Genomic DNA, 20,933 nt, shown 5'->3' on the forward strand with positions numbered 1-20,933 from the left:
ATAATACTATAGCAGTTGGGATTATCGAGAATATTATTTATATTGGGGTTTGAATGAAAGTCATTTATTTAACTGATGGCGCTCGTACAGTGCAGGTTAGAAGAGTTTTGCGAAAAAATACAAAAGTTGAAGGTGGATTTACAGTGGTGCGAAGATATAACGAAAATTGAAAAACGATTTGCAGAACTTTATTTGTCTGATATAAAACTACCAAAAACACAATACCCATTAAAAAGAATTCAGCCGACAAGATGTCTCAACTGACAATATCATTCATCATTCTCACAGCTATTGTTAACAATGTCCTTTATACAAACGTTCCAAACAATCTTAAGAACATGGCGATATATTTTAATGATGTAAAAACTGACTGTAATCGAACTGAATGGACTCTAATGGATCGTGAAGTGGTGAATTATGGACAGCTTCCAGTATTTTTCAAAGCGATACCAAAGTCAGGAGGAGCATTTTACAAGATCAGGCTAATATCCCCAAATAACACCGAAAGTGATTGAAAATGGTGTAAAACTAATAATGGTGTCATCGCTCAATATGGTTCAACGATTATACTGTTAACAATCATATTAGTAATGAATGTATTTCTGACGGTTAATATCATTATAAATTTTTTGTAAATCGCAAATGCGAATCATCTTGCATTAAAATATATATGTAAAAAAGGAAAAGTGTTAAAATAAAACTAAAGCAAAAGTTTTATTCTTTTATTTAAAAAAATCCAATTTACATAATAACCCCCCCCCCCCTCCCCCCCAAATAACACCGAAAGTGATTGAAAATGGTGTAAAACTAATAATGGTGTCATCGCTCAATATGGTTCAACGATTATACTGTTAACAATTATATTAGTAATGAATGTATTTCTGACGGTTAATATCATTATAAATTTTTTTGTAAATCGCAAATGCGAATCATCTTGCATTAAAATATATATGTAAAAAAGGAAAAGTGTTAAAATAAAACTAAAGCAAAACTTTTATTCTTTTGTTTAAAAAAATCCAATTTACATAGGTAATATCTTTTTACAAAACCATTGGCGCAGGCGATCCACATTTATCGAAGAGCAGAAAAATAATTCAGTTGTGTCACAAGCATTTGAATCTGCAACAAATTTTCCTATTGCACACGGTGTACCATCATGCTTGCAAACATCGATAATTATGGGAAATACGCCAATCATGTGGCACTTCTGTTTTAAAAAATCTACTTTTTGTTCTCCGCGAACGTAGATATAGTCGGCAGCATACATGATACAAATACAAACCTTGTATCCATGTATCCTTATATCATGGTCAGCATATAATCATAGTACATGCATATAATAACTTAGATTCCAGTATTTCATTTATTTTTGAATATTCAACATCTCCATTAGAATACCGAAGACCATGCACGTTTTTCTCCAAGTATGCAACAGTCTTCTTATCTTGATTACTGAATGTAGCAAACGGTTGTGGAGATTTAAATATATAATGACAATGTTTAAAACCAATGACGTATAATATATAGACTCCGTGAATGCTTTAAAAAGTGTCCACAACATGAATACCTTTGCTTTGTGCCTTTGTTATTGTTTATTGTTTTGATATGAAGTTGTGTGTTTACATATTTTTTGTGACAAGCAAATTTTATTTAAAATTTTTGAGAGTCATTCATAGATAAATTACACCTAGATTGGTAACAGGGATAGCCAAGGTCAAATCATGTTCGGATTAGGCGCCCATTCGCTTGGTGGCGCTGCTAGTCTCGTTCCTGCGCGGAGTGAGTGTGCTGTGATCAAGCAGTGTTGCCAACCGGAGGGAAATTTCCCTTTATGCGGGAATTTTTGACACAAAAGGGAAAAAGGGAAAAAATTAACTCAAAAGGGAATATTTATTCCAGTGCAAATTGTAAAATATGTTTTAAAAAAATTCAAAAGAGTATTCGAAAAGAATTAAACATATCTTTACCCCCTGGTATAATAGTAATTGAAATGTTCCATAATGTTCTCCTATTTCAGTATTCTTAACCATAACAAAACATCATTCGGAAATCATATATCATAACTCTCAAGAATCTAAAGCACTTAGTGTCAAAAATTAAAATAGATGATGGTTGGGTAATCATTTCACAACCAGATCACTATACTTTTATATAAATATTATGATCTTTAGGTACCTATTCCCTAACTCAAAATATAATAAAACTTAATGAATGCTGATTTAAGCACTTGTCCCAATAATTTCGTCTGTATTTATTAGGTATGTACTTAAATAAAATTTCAATTATGGTTGTTTGAATAAATATTGTAGTGGAAGTGGGAAACCCACCGAAATTGTCTTATTTGGTACTTTCTGCACAGTATAATTCTTTTTAAGCATTATAGGTACTGTGCTTTCTGTATAAAGTGTTACTTCTACAGTAGTGTATTTAGTGATAGTGGTAGCAGTAAGTGGTTAGAAGATCCTTCTTTTAAAATCTCGGTTAAGGCTTTGCCACATAATAATAAAAAATGTATGTGGAAAGTGTGTAATGCATTTTATGTGACAAAAATGAAAACTGCAAAATATGCTGCAGGTAAGAAACATTTTAAAAAAATGACTGCTATTAAATCTATTTCAAGTATTTCCTCGTTTTTGGCAACTGGTAATACTTCTTTAAAACACCAAAATGCCGTGAAAGGCGCCGAAATAAGATTAAGGGTTTTTTTTGCTGAACATAACGTGGCTAAATATACAAATTCTTATATTTCTGTTATAAAACCCATTTTGTAAACGGGAGGGAATTTTTTTATAAAAGTGGGAATTTTTAAGGCAAGTTGAGGGAAAAAGCTTTCAAGAAGGTTGGCATCACTGTAGATCAAGTCAAAGTTGAGTTTAGACAAATACGGCGCCATATTTGTATTTGTTTTATTTTTTATAATTTATTTTATAATTTAAAATTTTTTGTATAAATAGTGCAAAATCGTACAATTTTCGACGATTTTTTATTACGGAATCGAACACATTACATGGAATAACAATGTAGAGACGAAGAACTGAACAAAAAAGATGTGTTCCAGACTTCCAGATTGCATGGATACTACCAAAGAATATAGACGCTTAAGCGTCCATATTCTTTGATACTACTTTTTTAAGTCCAGGACATTATATGGATATGTTTGATAAATGGGTGAATGCTGTTAAGAGCCCTAATTAGAGAATGCTGCAAAAGAAACTATTTATAACAATTTTCGTGTATGCGCTAGTCATTTTAAAGAGGAAGATATAGTCAATGTTGGAAATAGCGGTATTACGAGAACAGCCGTTCCGAGTTTGTTTTTACCAGGACCAGGTAAGAACTATTATACCACTGACCTATATTCTTATTCACATTATATCTGACCTTTTACTATAAAATTAGTTTATAAATTTAACCTAAAATTATATATTATAAAACCAGTCTTACTTAGCTTAGTATTTGAATTATTTGTAGGTGGTGGTTCAAGAACTATCTTAAAAAGCATCACCTTAGAGAGGGTTCGGCATAAATTTCTACAGGTGTGCGCCTTTCAAAGTTGGATTAGATTAGCAGACCATGACTACACTATCATGGAGAGGTCTATGAGCTTGCCTGCTTTAAGTATGAGGAGGGATCTGTCCCTCTCTTGTGAGTGAGATTGGTCTTAGAGTACCATATTACCATGGTTTGCCTCATCTATGTACTTTTAATGTTCCATTTTGTAGAACAACCTATGGTGCTAATAGCCCACTGAATAGATACTTATCTTTGTTAAACAACCTAAATGTAAATGTATTTAATATGTCCCTCAATAAATATATAAATATTAGTAGAAGAGTTACTGGTACCATAGAGTTTGGAAACTTAACTGTGTAAAATACTTCATGTTTTTATTGTAACTAGGTAATACTTTACATATTTTTTTATTTTTGTTATGTTGTTATTTTTCCATCTTTATTGTTTGTGCTGGATTTTAGAATCATAGAACTAACTGTTGGGTTTATAGGTTTTAAAATGTCATTACATGTTTAATTATATATATATATATATAATAATAATAATTAATAATTAAAATACTGTGTACTTAACCACTAAGTTGTAACATTTAATCGGCTTGTCCCGTATATTAGCCTGCATCCACATAGACAGCGGTAAGGCGTTCAGAGTTATGAATAAATAAATTTGAATGTGTTGACAGGGATCTTTCCTATTCTGTTGATGATAGGGATGGGATGTCTGATCTTAAGATGACATACTGGTGAAAAAATCTGTTGATTGTAATTGTGTTTGTCATTTCAGGCATAAAAACATTATTATCCTCTGTTGTTTGGAGTTTATACTGAGCAAATAAAGTTACTATATCAGGTTTTAGCAAAGCTTACATTCTGGGTGAAAACTTTAAGCATACCTTAGAAATAAATTATTTACCTTATCCATTGTTCTTTTTTTTTTGTTCGTTTTTTCTATTTGCTATCATTCGGTTATTCCTCATTCTTGGGTTTTATTTTTGCAAGAAGCAATATTTTGCTAATCTAATCAAAATCATAATTTTGTTGATAACCAGAATATTTTTCTGGAACTTATATTATGATTCTGATTAAAAGAATAAAAGTATTATCATATAAATATATAACATATAGTATGAGTATAAATGTATATAAACTTCTTTCTAGAACTAAATCATTTAATTGTTCTGTTTCCAACTTAGCAGGGTCCTTGAGTTCTCTCTTTCTGTGAGTAGAACGCCAGACTGTAAGAGTTTTCACTGACCACTGATAGTGTGTGTTATTGCATTAGGATGAAAGTACTACAAAAAAACTCAGAATGTCTGATGGTTGTCTGTTGCTTATTAGGCTTTAATTTGACATTAGAATTACAAAAAAAAATATTTAAATACTGACAAGTTCCTGTCACAACATTTAGAACACTAAATTATACTACATTCACCCGTCCCTATTTTTGAACAAAATATTGCAACTATTTTGGTTTATTTTTAGCTCCAGCTGATTTACAGCTAGAATGAAAATCTGAATTTTCCAATCTTGGTTCATCATTATCATCAGATTGTTGAACAGGTAAATTTTCTGTCTCATCTGGTATTTATTTAGTAGTGGAATTCTCTAGTGTGTTATTTGGACCTTCATCATTATCTTGATTCAATAATATAACAATTCAACAGTAAACTTCGTATATAGTGCAGAGCACATGGTAAAGCAGTTTTCCATTAAGTGAATTCTAAATTTTTGGTTTTCTATGCTAGATTCACCAATTTCCATATAACTCATTGTATTTTTCGACTTAACCATTTCCTTCATGATTATATGGTGTTGTTCTACTTGAATATATTCCTTTAGAGTGTAGATAATTAATAAATTCTTGTGAAGTAAAGCTAGTTCTCCTTGTTAGATTTGATATATACCGTCATTCTATATAAACCAAATAGTGATTTAATCTGTAATTGGTTAGAATTGCTTTTCTACCAGATAATGTCTGCATTTTTTAAATACTTCAACTCATTTGCTTTTTTTTCAATTGCATAATGTTTTTATTCAGAATCTGTGAGGGTATGTGTGAAAAAAGCAATTGGTTTTCCAGATTGATTGCTTCGCTTATGTAATCGTAGATTAATTTTTTAAAAGCATGTACTTATCTTTTTCTTCTAGGGATTTATCTTTAGATTCATTGCTTTCTAAAAAATTCTTGAATGTTATATACTTAGGTACTAATGTTTGAATTCTTTGGTGGAAGTTTGACAGTTTGGACCAGCCTCTAGTTTATCTGGTCTAAAGTACTTCCCCATTGTAAATTTATGCGAATAAAATTGTAGTAAAATGTCTTTTGCAGAATTAGACTTTTATTCACATAAAACTTGATAAGAATGACAAAACAATTATTTAAATACTGACCCGTTCTTGTCACAACATTAAGAAAACTAAATTATACTACACATGGCTTGTATTATTAATATTTCTTGTAACACATATAACATTTCTTGTAACATTTTTATAAATAAAGATTTTATTCTATATTTTATTCTGTAATTTTTTTAACCACTTTGGCATTTTAATGTAATGGAAAATAAATATAGTCCCAACATAACAAGAAAACCCAAAAAGTATACGAAAAATATTTATTATCGTATAGGATAAGGATTTTTCTTGTTATTTTAGGATTATATCGATTTTCCTTTACTTTAAAATGAGTTCACAATCCTAGGTAATATTACTAAACTTTTGAATTTAGCGCCATGTATATATAGTTACGCGCCCGATCACTAGGTGATGCGCCAATCATTGTTTTATTCCTTAACACGGAAGTTTCAATGCTAGGTGGTAGTGTGCTATGGAGTCATTTACCTACTATTTTAGTAAAATGCCATTTAGGTATCTTGTTTGTGGTCGCTGAAGTTCGAAGAGCGAAACGTTGTCACTTTTCAAGTAAGTTATTTTTTATATGTATGTTTTATAAATATTAGTTTATGTTTTGATAGCCAGTGGAGGCGTTTAGTTGTTATTTATTTAATAAATAAATAAATTATTATGCATTATACTGAATAATGACAATTTCCATTAAATTTTTTGTCTTTTTTTTATTAAAATCATTTAAATATAATTTTTCTTACTAATTTTTTTTTTCATAGATTTCCTTTTGACGAAGAAAAACAGGAAATTTGGATATACATTTTACAATTAAATAAGAACAAGCTTTCCAGATGGTCACGTATTTGTTGGGATTATTTTGATCCAAATGATGTTATCATGAAATCTAGCTTTGTTCGTCTAAAAGAAAATGCAAAACCATTAGCTATACCAAGGTGGGTAATGTTTTTATTAAATTTTTACATCGGTATTTAATATTTATATAAATGTTTTGTTTATTGTTTCTTCTATATTGTTTTCTCTTTGCATACAGGTCTTCTAAAGACGTTAAAGAGGTGGTAGGAACTAAAGCTCTCCCTAGTCCATCAGACACCCACAATTTAAATTTCGAACTGCTAGCAGTGAACTAACTTTGTCTGCCTCAGAAACTGAGAAATTCTTAGGCAAGGAAAATATTGAAGGGCATGCTGCAGATAGAGAATTAATAGCTAAAAAAAAAATAACAAGAGGCAATATTCATTTAATTTTTCATTTGCATTATTATATCCTTGAATAAGCAATGTTTATTTCATTATATCTTTTTATTTTTAGGAAGCATTATGTGGGGGATTTTTCCATGTCAGACTTAGACTGCCCAAGAAAAAGAAAAAGATACATGGAATCAGTAAACATGTATATAGCAAAAAAAAAGAAACAATTTGACACCCTAAGAAAATCTACTAAAAGATGAAAACGACAAGCAACAACATTAAACGCATTGGTACAATCATTAAAAGAAAAACTGTATGTTACAGAAAATGCTGAATCTGTGTTGGTAAGTTTTCTTTCACATATTCCATAAAGAATAAAATTAAATTATTATTATATTCTTTTATTTTTGTATTTTTTATTGTTTTAGGCCTCTTTGCCAGAATCAGCCAAAGCATTGTTTCAACAATTTTTAAAGGGTGCCAAATGTGCCAAATATTCTCCAGAATTAAGGTCATTTGCACTGGCTTTAAATTGTATTCAGCAAAAGCCTATGATTTTTTAAGAAGAGCTTTTAATAGGTAATTCATTACCACACCCATCAACCATAACAAAATGGTTGATGGCGCACCCGGATTTTCCAAAGAAACTTTAAATGCTTTGAAAAACAAAGTTGAAGAAGCAGGGAAGCAAAATAAAACACTTGTAACACTTGTGTGTAATTTAGTGCTGAACGAAATGTCTTCGTAAGCTAGTAAAATGGGATGGGAAAAAATTTGTTGGCTCTGTAGATTTTGGTACAGATATAGAATCTGATAATATACCAGAAGCATGAGAGGCACTGGTGTTTATGTTAGTAGCCTTAAATGAGAATTTTAAAGTGCCAGTTGCATATTTTTTAATTGAGAGCTTTTGTGGATAAGAAAAAGCATCCTTAGTAAATCTTTGCTTAAATTTTATTTATGATTCAGGCATAAAACTCTATTCATTAACTTTTGATGGTGCTGCCAACAATTTATCAATGGCCAATGCATTGATTTTATTTAACTCCTATTTGTACCTTCCTATAAAGAGGATGGTAAACGACTTTTCAAAATTATATTTAGGTTGCATTGCATCTGGTACTATTTCCAAATCTAGGTAATTTTTAATTATTTCTCCAGATTTGATCCAGGTATCCTTTTGCCCTGCTTCCTGACATCTTATCCACCTTCTGTATGCTCCTATCTTCACATCCTTCTCCATCCATATATGTAATGAAGAGAGATCAAGCATGACCTCCATGAGGCAGTTAGGGTAGTCAACATTGCTCGTGTTATGATTAAGCATGCTTGTCTTTGAAGCTTATTCAGCTTCTATTAAGTGGTCTTTTGTTGTTATTTAAACTACCATATAATTGCGCCATACGTAATCATAGATCTGACTAGTCATATATAGCCAGTACATCGGTTTGGGTTTCAAACCCCAAATTTTCCCACATATTCTTTGACATGTAGAAAGGGAAACCTTTGCTTTGTAGGTTATTCTTTCCAACTGGGCGTTACATGTAAGCTGCTTATCTAATATTACTCCTACATGTTTTACTAAGATTGATAGAGAATTTTTCCATGTCATACTACCTACTAAGGATATTTAATGTTCTTTGGAGTGTGCTGGAAAGAAAATTACCATATTTTCCTCTTACCATAATAATTAGATCATCCCTATAGGCATGTACTTCTTCCCCCGTATGCGTCAAGAAGTGACATCAAGTGATCCACCAGGAGTGACCAGAGGAGGGGAGAAAACACTCCCCCTGTGGACACCCTTAGCAGTTTTGGCCAAAATCTCTCCTTGCACCTTTGTGCATCTTCTATTCACTCAACAATATATTTTCCAGCATTGCTTTGATCCATTTACACATAGTAACACACATTGATAGTGGATCTATTTGATAGGGCATTATTAAATGTGCTAAATATTCTCTCCATTATTAATTGAGTGACTGATTTTCTGAATTACTTTGTACACTGCTGTTTCTGTTGATTTCCTTCTTGATATGCATGCTGGTTGCCATTGAGAGAATGATCCCTCAAAGGTCTTCCCTTAATATGTCTATCAAGAATTTTTTCTGTTGCCTTGAACAAAAATGATGTAAGACTGATCGGCCTGTGCGATTTAGGCAGGGCATTATCTTGTCCTATTTTGTATATTCACACCACCATTACAATTTTAGAAGTCTTTGGTATACAACTTATTTATTATTATAACATATTGTATCTTTATATACAACATATTATATGTCTTAGAAAATAATTGAAACTGTATTTATTACGTTGTGTGCATTAATGCGTTAATTAAATTACTAATTATGTTGCAAAATGTTTTATGATTTATTTCTTTTGTATGTTTTTTGTTAAAAATGTATAATTGATTTGATGTTTTTTTTTGTTTGTTTTTAATTCATTACAACAAAACACGAAATTAGAATTCAAAAGTTTGTTGTTTGTTTGCACTCAAGTAACCTATTAATTTTCTTCCTAATTCCTTAATATAAACTTCAAAAGTTGCTTTATACAAGGAAATTACTGATTTCCTTGAATAAAGAGAAAATGAATTTCCTTGAGAAAAATGAATTGATACAAAAAATAATCTTTATACATTTTTTATTTCGCAATTACGTTGTATAAGTACATCGATATGTACAAAAATAAAAACAAAAAGCCTTGCCACACTTGTGTAGCTACAAAGTGTTGTAATAATTCTATAAAAAGTAATGTTAGCTTTTTTTCGTTTCCAAAAGATGTTAATAGGTGAGTGTTAAATTATAATTAAAATTGTGTATTACAGATGTTTAGATGTTATATTATTTATTAACGACGGATTTTCATCGTGTATTAAAAAATGTTTGTATTTAGGGCAAAAATTTGGTTAATGGCATGTGGACGAGAAGATTTATTGGATAAGGCAGAACGTTTACATAGAAGTCATCGTCTTTGTGGTACTCATTTCGACAATAAGATGTTTCTGAATGATACGAGAAATCGATTACAACCTTCTGCAGTTCCCACAAACTGTCATTTAATGGAGGGCTCATCAACTTTTGATCATACTTATTCTGCAGTTGTCCAAAACATATGTCTTCCAAGATGTCCTATTAATGAAGGTAAATAAAATAAATAATTATGTAACACATATGTAAGCTTTCTCTTTTTCTTTTAGAAGTAGTGAAAAGTCCAGCTATGGATATAGAGAAAAATGTTAGTATTAAAAATAAACCATCTACTATAACTGTACTTCAGGATATTACTATTACTCCTGGTAAAAACATCATGCATGGAGAACCTGAACATTTAACTACACGTCCAGTAACACCACTTAGTACACCAAGTTCAACTCAAGTGTCACAAAAATTATCAATAAATACTCCCAGAAAAAATGTATTACGAAGTACAGTTATACAATTACGCAAGGAAAATCATTATTAAAAAAAAAAACTTCAGAAGTTACAGTCTACAGGAAAGAAGGATATTGACAATGTGACAATTGAAGACTATATGGCACTAACATCTAAATTTTGTCCTTCTGCAAATATAGCCAATTTCATTAATGTTCAAATTTTACAATCAAGAAAAAAGGTAAGAGGTAGAAGATTTAGTAATCAATTTAAACAGGAATGTCTCTTAATGTACTTCACTGGACCAAAAGTTTATAGAAATGTTTTGTGCAAAAAATTTTGTTTACCCAGTCCTAATACATTATTTAAACACATACAACATATTAAAATTGAGCCTGGACTAAATGAAGCTTTACTTACTGTTTTAAAACACAAAGTAGCAAACTTTAATAAATTCGACAAAATTTGTGTTTTGTCATTTGACGAAATGGCAATTAAATCAAATATGTTTTACAATAGGGGGTTGGATGAAATTGTTGGTTTTGAAGATTTTGGTGATAAATCAAAAGCTTTTAAATCTGCAGCAAATGTGACAGTTTTAATGGTACGAGGGCTTTTCAATTCTTGGAAACAACCCTTAGCATATTATTTTCACCATTCATCCTGTCCAGCAGATAAACTTAAAACGATTTTGTTTACAATGATTGCTGCCCTAATTGATTGTGGATTAGATGTATGTGCTTTAATAAGTGATCTTGGGTCAAATAATTGGAAATTAGCTAACGATTTAAATGTAACACCAAATAAGCCATACTTTGTTTTTCGTGATAAAAAAATAATGTATATGTTTGACCCACCACATCTTATCAAATTGGCTAGAAATAATATGTTAAAACATTCCTTTGTTTTCAATGGGAAAACAACTTCCTGGGCATATGTAGAGTCCTTTTATCAACATGATAAACAGTACTCTACTAGAGCTGCACCCAAATTAACAGACTCACATATTAATCCTAGTCCTTTTGAAAAAATGAAGGTTAAGTATGCAACGCAAGTTTTAAGTGCTACCGTTGTTGCCAGTATGAAGTTATATATACGGTTTAAAGTAATTCCATCAGCTGCAGAAGGTACTGTTGAAGTTATAGACATGTTTGATAAATTGTTTGACATACTAAATTCTTCAACAACCAGTCAGGGCAAAGAATATAATCTAGCATTTAAAAATTTAGATTTTCAAAAAAAATTTTTAGAAGACTGTTTACAAATTTTTGAAAATGTCCGGGTCTTGAATAAAAAAAATGAAGATGTCACCAACCGCATTAAATCTATTAAAGGTTGGACAATATCTATTAAAGCTTTTCAGTTGATTTGGGCACGAGTAAGTGATGCTGGTTTTGAATATTTATTGTCAAGACGGTTAAACCAAGATGCCTTAGAAAATTTGTTTGGAAAAATCAGACAACAAAGTGGAAATTGTGTTAATCCAACTGCTTCACAATTTCAAGCTTCCTTTAAAAAATTGGTGTGCATTGATATTATTAACTCAGGGTCAGAAAATTGTCAAGGAGATACAGATAGTGTACTTTTAAAAATGTCTGATTTTCCCAAATACACTGTAGATACTGAAACATCTAAACAGACACCTGAAGAACCTGTGCTATTTATTGATACAGATTATCAGAATGATAAAGACATAATGGAACAAAATTTTATAACATATGTGTGTGGATATTTAATGAAAAAATGTTTAGAATTCCATAGTTGTGAAATATGTGGCAGATACTCAAAAAGTGTAACTAATTTGTCAGATACTACTGTATACTCATATTTTAGGGCATATGAAAATAGAACCGGTGACACATTTGGTAATCTAAAAATGCCTACTGGTGATTTTGTTAACTTTATTAGTATACTTGACTGTCTCTTTCACAAGAATTTTGACATATTAGCTGTACAGCCGAATATTATTAAAACATATGTTTCTCTATTTAGTACCATAGATTTTAGCCACCCTTGTGAACAATTTCCACTAAAATATTGTATAACTTTATTTAGCCGTGTACGTTTGTACTATTCATTAAAATTCATAAATAGAAATTTCAAGATTGAAGCATGTTCATAATTTCTTTAAATTATTCCCTTTAATAAACTATTTTCACGCCGCCCATGCCTGCATATCTTCGTTTTGTTACGCCTTTTTTTTAACAAAGAAATAACTTCGCCAAATGTTTCTTCTTCTTTTTATCTTGTTTTGCTACATAAAAATCTTTCCTAATAACAAAGGAAAAAGGACCTATTGTGAAATCTCCGAGCTACCTTCTCAGAAAATCAGAAGAGTTGTTTTTCGTAGAAACTTTACTTTCTATTGGTAAACGCTACGAAAATGAACCCCAATATCTCGGATATTTAATGTCAATTTCGCGTGGCATCCTTCAGCCAATATCCCTTCCCTATTTTCAACCTTCGCTTGTCTAAGCCCTTCTAAATTCACAATCCGATATTCATTTCCAAGTTGGTTCCTGTGGCAAGCGGTCTTATCTTCGACAATCGGCGGTAAGTGGATTTTCAATTCACCCTTATTTATCTTTACACAGTGAGTCCTATATTAAATATTTTCTCTTTTGTCCAACAGACGTGTTCCACTTCGAAGGAACGAGGTCACTTCTGTTTGCCGATTAACCATTAGCCATTAACGATTAACCATTAGCCATTAACCATTAGCCATTAACGATTAGCCATTAGCCATTAGCCATTATTTAATATTCACTATTCATTGTGCATTATTCATCATTCATCTCTACTACCGATTATTACCTGTGCTATTCCTGTTTGGCTGTTTATCCTCTCGTCTGCCGAAATCAACCCGAAGAATTACGGAGTGAAAACCGTAATTCGTTGCTGTAGCTACCTGTTGCCGAGGACCAAGTGTCAAGTGACTTTATTGAAGGCCTAACGCCACTATCTGTATCCACCTGTGGCATATTAATTGTGAGTAGTAAATTTTATTGACTAAAGCTCAACTTTGATACCTAAACCGTAAGAATTTGATTTATAACGTTTAGTTTAGTGACCTTGCTGTTTATGGTTAAACGGAACGAACTATTATGAGTTTGAACCTACGATATAATATATGTATAAATTACGGACCATTTCTTTTATATTAATGTAGGGTATATTTATGTTAAATTTCATATATAGATTTGAGGTGATCACATTCAATAAAAAAATTTTTGGTAAACGTTTAAGTGTTCTCAAGGCATAATAATAATTTGTTTGACGAATATTGACTATTATAATGTCCCTTGCTTTCTTCTATTCTTGAGAATACTACGTTATGCAGAATTATTTTCCCAAAAAAAATATTTTTTGTTTTTATTCGATTATAAATTAATCAATCACTTATCTCGTGTCATCTAACTGTGCCGTAAAGATTGTTATAGTGTATTTTTTTTATATACCTCAATATAATTTTGTTGACGAACCTTTTGCTTTTTATTTTTATTGTTATGATATGAATATATATTATTGTGCATGGTGTATCTCTTTCAGGCATTTTTACTGATTTATGTTATTTGTTTTATCGTATAATTAGTGTATCTGTGTCGAAATATTGAGTGTGTACCGCACGATCAAGATACCTTTTCTCTCACGGTTTATTTTATTCTCGCGTATCTTAACTGTTTCTTATCTTTCTCATTATCGTATTCTCTATGCCTTAAGGTTTCCCTGTTCCTCTAAAAATAGGGTGGTGCCCAAATAACTTTTCTTCTCTTATCTCTTATCTTCTCTTCTAACTTCTTGTCTTTGTGTCGTAAGTACTTCCTTAATTGATCCGTGATATTTGAGCTGTAACAAGAACCCCGACCAAGATACCTCTACCAGACTGAAGCCCGAGCCTAGTACCGTTCTTTGTGTAACCTTCAATCGATCATCCAGAGGGTACACAGAAAAGAATGGCGCCCAATGTGGTAGCTAACAGCAAGAAAATATCGTCTAATGTGGTAGCTAAATGGTAAAAAATAGCACCGCAACGCAGTCTTCAAATATAAGTATCTTCTCTTCTCTCGACTATTTTTTATCTAAACGAGTTTAAAAATGGATTCTTCTGTTATCTCTTATCTCAAGGTAAATCAGATCGATTACGAACTGAAAATCAGAGGTATTAAGTCAAATAGAACTCTTTCCGAAAAAAAATCTATCCTTAAGAAAGCCCTTCAGAAAGCCACTCCGATTATCGATCTAACGGAAAATCCCCTTATCTTTGAAGATGAATCAAGCCAGATCGAAACTATCTTTTCCGAAGTCGAAAATCTTATTTCTGAATTTGAAGGAAACCCTAGTGATTCTGTCTACAAAAGAACAAAGGCCCATTTATTGCATCTTTCCCTAAGACTACAACGTCTAACCCCAGATCCACAGAAACCTGTGGAATCGAATTTTAAAGACGAAGCTATCTCTACCTGCCTTCTGTTAGAAGCAAACCTAGATGATAAAATAATCACTACCGACTCGAATCCTGCATATATACCTTTAACTTCACAAGCTCCTATGCCAGCCATTAACCCTATCGTCCATGTTAATACTCCTGTCAATGTAGGTGATTGGAATATTAAATTTTCCGGTGATCCTAAGCATCTATTTAGTGTCTTGGAAAAAATTCAAAATCTTGCTGAATCGCGTGATATTCCCGATGCGATACTTTTCCGATCTGCCGTGGAATTTTTCTCAGGTAACGCAGCTAAATGGTTTAGCAGCGTTAAATCTAAACTTACCTCTTGGCCACAACTGGTCGAATTACTTAAATTCACATTCCTTCCGCATGGCTATGAAGACGAACTGTGGGATCAGATCAAAAGCCGTAAGCAAAGAAAAAATGAACCTTTCGTTCTGTATCAAGCAGACATACTTAATTTAATAAAGAGATTACCGAGACAGCCCTCCGAAAAAACCATAATCTCTTATATTCGTTCAAATCTCCTACCGGAATATTCTACTATGATAGCCACTAGTACGGTGGATACCGTAGACCAATTATCTTCTCTCATTAATACCGTCGAAATAAATGCTGCCTCAGTTTTCAAACGTGACTCTCCTTCTATTTCTAGCGTAGAAAACCAAAGGGATGCCCAGAGAAACCCTCCGAGACATTTTCAGTCTAGAAACAATTTTTCTAGTAATACCTTTCCCACGAACCGTTCTTTAGGCAAGAATTACGTACCTCCCTTAACTTCTAAGCCAAACTCTTCCACTGCGTGTTGGAATTGCCAAGGCAAAGGACACAGTCACCGTGAATGTCGTCGTCCGAGGAAAATATTTTGTTATCGATGTGGAAAATCTCAAGTTACCTTCCCACAATGTACAAATTGTAATCCTCCAAAAAACTAACGTACGGAATAAATACTATCGGCTATTCTATTCCCAGACATCCCAAAAAGTCCGATATCTCCCGATCCTCCAGTTATTCTTCAAATAGAATTCAGAATAATTTACCTCGAGATTACCGTTCTCCTACATCTCACCGAAGTACCTTTAACTCCCGTCAGCGAAAACAATGGAATAAGAACCGAGACTTTTCGCATAGAAACTCCTACCGCTTGACCGAAAATGAGTGGAAAAATTACCTTACGGAAGTTAGAAACTTCTATCGTCTTCCTTCTCATAATAAAGTCTGTCCCCTTGTGATCTCTAAAAAGACTGATAAAAGACCCTACATATCTGTAAATATCTACAATCAAGATTTTACTGTACTATTGGATACCGGTTGTTCCATTACGTGTGCCGGACAACAAGGTCTCGCTTTTCTTAATCAAAATAAAATTCCAATAAATAAATCCGTTAACTCGACAGTTTCTCTAGCAGACGGTTCCAATAAAAAAGTAACTGGTCTCATAGATTTACCTATTCTTGCCGATAATGTCTTTAGAGTAATTCAATGCCTTGTAGTGCCTTCTTTACCGTGTTCTTTTATCCTTGGAAGTAATTTTGCTGAACAATTTTGTCTCTCAATTGATTTTAATACCAACCAATGGAATACTAAGTCCGACAAACCAAATCATCCTTTTCCTATGGCCAATCCAGAAGCTATCTTCCCGCATCTTTGTTCGTTAGAATCTCTTAGTCCAACCGACCGTACCTTAGCGAACAAAATTATTAATAACTTTAACGAAGTTAGTAGCGCTGAAGGTATAGGCCGCACAAATAAAATTCAAATGACAATAGATACAGGCGACTCAAAACCATTCAAGCGACGTCCTTTCCCTATGTCTCCATATATGTCGAATATCTTAAATAAAGAACTAGATTCAATGCTCCAGCTAGGTGTGATAGAACCCAGTTGTAGTTCTTGGTGTTCACCCGTTTTGTTGGTTAGGAAGAAAAATGACGAATTTCGTTTTTGTTTTGATGGTCGTACTTTAAACGATGTCACTAAACATGACACCTACCCGCTTCCAAATATCGATAGGATCCTCTCTCTTTTACGAGGTGCAAAATTTATCTCGTCTATTGATCTTAAGAAAGCTTTCTGGCAAATCCCCTTGGAAAAATCATCTCGTGAAAAAACTGCTTTCGCCGTAGTAGGTCGAGGGTTATTCCAATTTACCGTTATGCCTTTCGGTTTGTGTAATTCAGCACAAACACAACAACGTCTGGTAGATGCAATTTTCGGACCTGAATTCGAACCCTTTATTTTTTGTTATCTTGACGATATAATAGTATGTTCCCCTACCTTTGAAGAACATATCTCTCTTCTTTCTAAAGTTAAAGAAAAGCTAAAGGACGCAAATCTTACCATTAACGTAGATAAATGCGAGTTCTTCAAAACTTCCCTTAAGTTTCTCGGTTATATCGTTGGTGATAATTCTCTTCGGTCGGACCCCGAAAAAATATCTGCTATGATAACCTATCCCAGACCTACAAACACTACCGAAATTAAACGCTTCATTGGACTTTGCTCTTGGTACCGCCGTTTTATTAAAAATTTCTCTACCCTTGTCTCTCCAATAAACGATCTCCTAAAGGGTAAAGGAAAAGAAAAGAAACAAACCATTACTTGGAATCCTGAAGCTGAAAAGTCTTTTATCTTAATCAAGCAAGCCTTAGTATCTGCCCCCGTACTGGTTCAACCAGATTTTTCGAAACCCTTCGTCGTTCAAGCCGACGCCAGTGATACTGGAGTTGGGGCTGTTTTGACGCAAAAATTAGATGATAGCGAACAAGTTATATGTTACGCTAGTCGATCTCTGACTAAAGCCGAGCGAAATTTCTCTGTCACAGAACGTGAGTGCCTTGCCGTCCTTTTCGCCATTGAAAAATTTCGTCCGTACGTTGAAGGAACCAAGTTCACCGTCATCACTGACCACTATTCCCTTCTCTGGTTGACTACCCTCAAAAATCCCTCTGGTCGTCTTTGTCGTTGGGCCATGCGCCTCAAACAACATAACTTTACTCTTGTTCACCGAAAGGGATCCTGCCATAAAGTACCGGATGCACTCAGTAGAATGCACGAACAAGTCCCTCTGGACGAAACTCCTGTAAGTCCCGAATTAGCTTCTCTCGATGTTGATCTAAATAGAATCGAGCCCTGGTATGATAACTTACGGTCAAAAATTATCGCTAATCCAGATAACTTCCCCCAATGGAAAGTAGAAAATGAATATGTTTATAAGTATGTACCTACCTGTCTACCTTTTAAATCTAACGAAATAGAATGGAAAATTTTAGTACCTTCTCCCCAGAAACACGACGTTCTCAAATCCTGTCATGAACCTCCTACTTGTAGCCATTTAGGCTATTTTAAAACTTTATCCCGGGTCAAAGAGAGATTTTACTGGCCGAAGATGAGGAGAGACGTCCTCAAATACGTTCGTTCTTGCCAAGTCTGTGGAGCACAGAAAGCTCCAAATGTTCCTCAAATGGGTTTAATGGGAAATCAGAAGAAAGCCGAGTTCCCGTGGCAAATAATTGCTATTGATTTTATCGGTCCCCTCACGCGCAGTAAAAAAGGTTTCTCTTGGTTACTCGTCGTGACTGACTGGTTCTCTAAATATACGTTAATACAACCCCTACGCAAAGCTACCGCCCAGAATGTCGCTAACTTCCTAGAAAATAATGTTTTCTTAACTTTCGGTGTTCCCCAACACATCATATGCGACAATGCCTCTAATTTTAATAGCAAAATTCTTAAGAATCTTTGTCATGAATACAGAGTTCAAAAAATCTGGTTCACTGCCGTTTATTCCCCCCAATGCAACTTCGTAGAAAGAAGTAATCGTACCATTTGTACCGCTATTCGCAGCTATATTACCGAACATTCCGAATGGGATAGAGAAATTTTTAAAATTCAACAAGCTATTAATACCGCCCGCCATGAAGTTACTCAACACTCCCCAGCTTTTCTGAATTTTGCCCGCAACGTTCCCTTATTAGGAGATTATTATAATCGTCCCTATGACCAGCTCCAAAATATCGAATTCTCTCCCGGTAACAGAGACGAATATGCCTCTGAAATAACTGGATTGTTAACTGTCTTCAAGGAAGTTCAAACCCACCTATCTAAAGCCTATGAAAGAAATGCCAAATACTATAATCTCCGCAAACGAGATGTTCAATTTTCTGTTGGTGATACCGTGTGGCGCAAAAATATTGTTCTTAGTAGTGCTCCAAAACGTTTCATGTCTAAGCTTGCTCCCAAGTATGTCAAGGGTACAATATCTAAAAAATTCTCTCGTCTGGTGTATCAAATAAAAAACGAAGATGGTACTAATGCTGGACGCTGGCATATAAAAGATTTAAAGCCGTGTTATAGTGACTCTTTTGATTCCGAAGTCTCAGAAAATGAGCAAGAATAACTATTTACCATGCTAGAAATATATATATTATACCTTTTGTAACTGTCGTCTAACGCCCACATCTAACTTTACTGACTAGGAACTTTTACCTCCCATATCTATATATGTTATAATACGTCTGTAGTAAAAACGGTTATTTTACTATTTCCTACTATTTCTTATCTGACACTCATACATACATTGTTGTAACAAGATTCGTGAAAACACCTCTCATGTCTTTCTACCGATGTATCTTACCTGTCCATGTAAATTGATGTTTGTTGAGACCCCTATAATTCATGGTTAGTCTTAATTGCTTTGATTTCTACTTATCTATGTCTTTATTTTTACTTTCGACGTCATGCGATTTACCTTAAATTTTTCGTCCTATCTTATAACACACCTTACCTCATTGCGTTGATAAAATAATCGTTATATAGGCTGTGCTGTAGTCCTTACGAGCGAAGAAATCTTATCGTGTTACCTTTATTTAAAAATTTTTACCTTATCTTCAAATAAAAATGTAAGGATATCTTACCCGTTGGAAATATATCTTACCTTCCAACGAAAAATTTACCTTACCTTCAAATGAAAATTGAAGGGTACCTTATCTGTTGAAAATATACCTTATCTTCCAACAAAAATTGGAAAAGATTTACCTTACCTTCAAATGAAAATTGAAGGGTACCTTATCTGTTAGAAACACACCTTACCTTCCAAAGAAAATTGGAAACATATCGTATCTTGAATAAAACTACCTTGACTCCAAATGGAATAATTAAGGACTACCTTATTTAAGAAAACCTAAGATTTTCTTGCCTTTACCTTCTAAAAAGTACAATTGCCTTATACCTTATCTTTACTGATACAGTGTTTCTAACAAGACTTCCCCTAAATCCCTAAACACACTGTCCGGCTGTGACATCTCTGTCGTGTTTAGAATTCCCAAATCGTGTAGTACTCTCTTTCCTACTTGGTTTAACTTTTGATATGAGACCCAACATAGAAATAACATCTTCTCTACCCCTTTTCGTCATAGAGATCAGCATCTGCCAGAGATACTAGGCACTGAGGAAGGCTAGGACTGATGTTAGCGGACGTTCGCCAGTTGACTCGCCGAAAATAGTATCTGGATCCTAGTTTCTATTGACCATCTGTGGTAAGAATTCAGTCGTTCTTCAACCGGAATGAGGCCAATTAAATGACTCTCTTAGTGTTAATTTTGGTGCCTAAGAGGTTAGTCCCATCAATACCAGAATAAATACCCTATGTGCACCTGAAAAATTATGTACCATATGTACCCCCTGCTCCTAAACCTCGGGTTTTTGCAACCACATTACGGAAATATAATTTTTAACTCTATTAAATCTCAATCTCTTGTTAATACTGCATAGACTTTTGATAATCATTAAGAGATACTAAGTACGCAAATCCTCATTACAATTCTCCTTGTTAGTTACAAACTCCCTACCTACCTAACCAAAACTTAACATTAGTCTTATTACCTTTATGCCGGGTTACGAAAAACGTTGGCATATTAATCGTCTATTATTACCGCTTATATTTCAATAAGTACCGTTATATGGATTTTTAGCTATCTTCTTACACCACTGAAACTAGGTTAAGTCTATCTTTCTAGTGATGATATCTAAGCAAAATACTCGG

At 33.3% G+C, this 20,933-nt stretch overlaps 1 long non-coding RNA gene across 1 annotated transcript; it reads left to right on the forward strand.

The window, feature by feature from the left end:
* Positions 1 to 2,713: 2,713 nt before the first annotated feature.
* LOC140451222 (uncharacterized) lies at positions 2,714 to 6,030 on the forward strand. Its single transcript, XR_011952032.1, has 2 exons — positions 2,714 to 3,330; positions 3,472 to 6,030. It is a non-coding gene; the product is annotated as an uncharacterized lncRNA (long non-coding RNA).
* The last annotated feature ends 14,903 nt before the right edge of the window (positions 6,031 to 20,933 follow it).

The sequence above is a fragment of the Diabrotica undecimpunctata genome, chromosome 1 (assembly GCF_040954645.1).
Source record: "Diabrotica undecimpunctata isolate CICGRU chromosome 1, icDiaUnde3, whole genome shotgun sequence".
NCBI lineage: Eukaryota > Metazoa > Arthropoda > Insecta > Coleoptera > Chrysomelidae > Diabrotica > Diabrotica undecimpunctata.